The sequence below is a fragment of the Coenobita brevimanus genome, chromosome 47 (assembly GCF_032717465.1).
Source record: "Coenobita brevimanus isolate Jiangsu-jjx chromosome 47, ASM3271746v2, whole genome shotgun sequence".
Lineage (NCBI taxonomy): Eukaryota > Metazoa > Arthropoda > Malacostraca > Decapoda > Coenobitidae > Coenobita > Coenobita brevimanus.
The window spans coordinates 7716631-7719631 of record NC_137000.1 but is presented as its reverse complement, the minus strand read 5'-3'; positions in this window follow the sequence as shown (position 1 = coordinate 7719631).

Below are 3001 nucleotides of genomic sequence, written 5' to 3'. Positions count from 1 at the left end.
TGACTCTGCACTGAATGACAAGCCAAACAATTTCCTGTTTAAGATAACTAATTGCTACGCTGAGTGGTAACCATATCATCAATTAATGGACCCAGACGGTCTAGTGGGTTTAGGCACTCCAGGTGGATATCGCACATAAGGGTTCGAGTCCAAGGGAAGGCTGGGAACTAATGTACACACAATACCACAATACCACTCAATACCCTTGCCTCAGAGGTCTGGCATAACTAACCTAGTCCAGGGTCCTTGCGCTCCTGATTTCAATGGAGATACAGGATTGGGTGAAGGAGGGATGGATGTATTACTGTATTCTGTATCTGTGTACATTTCTACTTTAACCAATAGGGAGGTTTTGTCATCATAATCATCATTATCATTATCATCATCATCATCATCATCATCACCATTACTATTATTATCATCATCACCATTATTATCATCATCTTCATCGCCATCATCATCATCATCATCATCAAAACCAAAGTAACTCTCCCACTAATATACCTGGTTTGGATTCTTTGAAACAGGGGATCATTACGGTTTCCCTTTTCATGACATAATTTAGCTTCTGAAATGCACTAAAACCTTGCCGTACAGAAGCAGCATTCACAGCCACCCACCCACACCCACACCCACCCACATACACATAGCCCCTTCAATACAATTACCTGGTTTGTTATACTCTCGCGAAGGAATTTATATGTTTTAAAAGTTCTTCGGTGAAAGAGAAACTTCTTGAACCAAATAAAATCGTCCATCGGCAGCCAGAATTAAATGAAATGATGTCCTCTGGCTGAAGGGGTTAATGCGTACGTAAATCAAATGTATACATGCACTGCGATATTCATGTGTACACACTCACTTGCGCACACACTGATATACGATCCCACTCACACACATACATACTCAGTTACATACATAAGCATACAATGTCCGCACACCCACATATATGAACATACTCCTAAACACACACACACACACACACACACACACACACACACACACACACACACACACACACACACACACACACATGCATCTTAACTTCCACGTACGTACACAAAGAGCATAAACACAAACACACTCATATGCACACAGATACACGCACACTTACAAATAATAACTTATCAACACATATATACACATATTTAAACCTAGACACATATTTTATAGCTGATTTACACATGTACACCCATATATATACAAAAAAAACACATGTAGGCTCAAATATAATGACACAAAGACAAATATACCATACACACGTACATAAAATAAACACACATGTACACACACACGTACACACACATACTCAAATGTACACATACATTAAAGACAAACAGTACACACACGTACATCAAAATACATACATACATACACACATGCACACAGTCATATACACACACAGGTACTGTGGACTCACACGTGTACATACACACATACACACAGACGTACACACACACACACGTACACAGCCTCTCACACTCCGACATGTCAACATCTCACTCTCCTTCTTACACTTTTAGTTCCGCTCGGCTACACGCACTCTCAGTCACACCCACACGCACCTTAACACTCCCTGCCTCACCCTCACACACTCCCTGCCTCACCCTCACACACTCTACCTCACTCTCACACTATCTTACCCTCACATTATCTCACTCTCAGTCACAGTCACGCGCACCCTGATACATCCTAACACAAACTGTCTCACTCTTAAACCCCGACATACCCTGTCCCACCCTCACACACCGTAAGCCACCCCACACACCCTATCTCACCCTCACACACCCTACCCAACCCTCACACATCCTACCCCACCCTCACACACCTTACCCCACCCTCACACACTCTACCCCACCCCCACACCCCTAACCCGGCCCTTACACAGTCTGCTTCTGCCAGCGATCTCTCATGACTCTTCCCCCCCCCCTCTCTCTCTCTCTCTCTCGTTTATTCTTATTCTGTCTTGTTCTTTCTTATTGTTTCTCATATCAGTTACTTTTCTTTTCTTATTTATTAGGAAAAGAACAGGAAGGAAGAAGAAAGGAAGGTGAAAAAAGGAATGAGTAAAAGAAAGGAAACTAGAGAGAAATGATGGAGTGATGGATTGTACAGTGAATGAATGATGTATGAAAAGATACAGTGAAACAGAATACAAAAGATATAAGAGAAAGAAATATGGGAGGAAGGAAGAAAGGAAGGGAGGAAGAAACAAAGGAAGGAAGAAGAAAGAAAATAAAAGATGAAAGGGTGGAAGGACGGAATAAACAAATGAATGAATGAATGAATGAAAGGAAGGAAGAAAGAAAGGAAGGAAATCAAGGAGGGAGGAATGAATGAATGAAGGAATGAATGAAGGAAGGGAGGAAGGAAAGAAGACAGAAAAAGGAAGTATGTATTATCAGAAGGAAGAAACAACTGTATGGAAGGTCATGAAGAAAAAAAGGAAATGAGGACAGAGGTTGTACAGACGTAAACGAGGAAGGAAAGAAGAAAAGAGGTAAAAAAGAAAATTCAAAATGGCAGAAAAAAAAAAAAAAAACTGAAGTATAAAATGGACCTAAATACTGAAGGAATATGGGAAGAAGGAAAGACGAAAGAATGAACTCTCTCACGATTGGATTAACTCTAGTATTTTATTTCAATTAATGCCAGACGATTTTATTCAGCGGACAGTGAGTCATGGGAGTCTGGAGGTTTGAAATAAAATCGAAAAGTAAGTCCTGGATGTAAAAATGGTAAATGAATGGTAATAAATGAAGAAATGTTGAAAAAGAAAAAGAATGAAAGAAATAAAGATGAGGAGTCAGGGCTCAGCTGGGCATCACCTCACCTGGGCACTAATCAAGGCACCAGGTGTGACTACGAGGGTGAGTCGCTCTCTCTCTCTCTCTCTCTCTCTCTCTCTCACACACACACACACACACACACACACACACACACACACACACACACACACACACACACACACACACACACCAAAATCCTTTTAAGAGAGTGG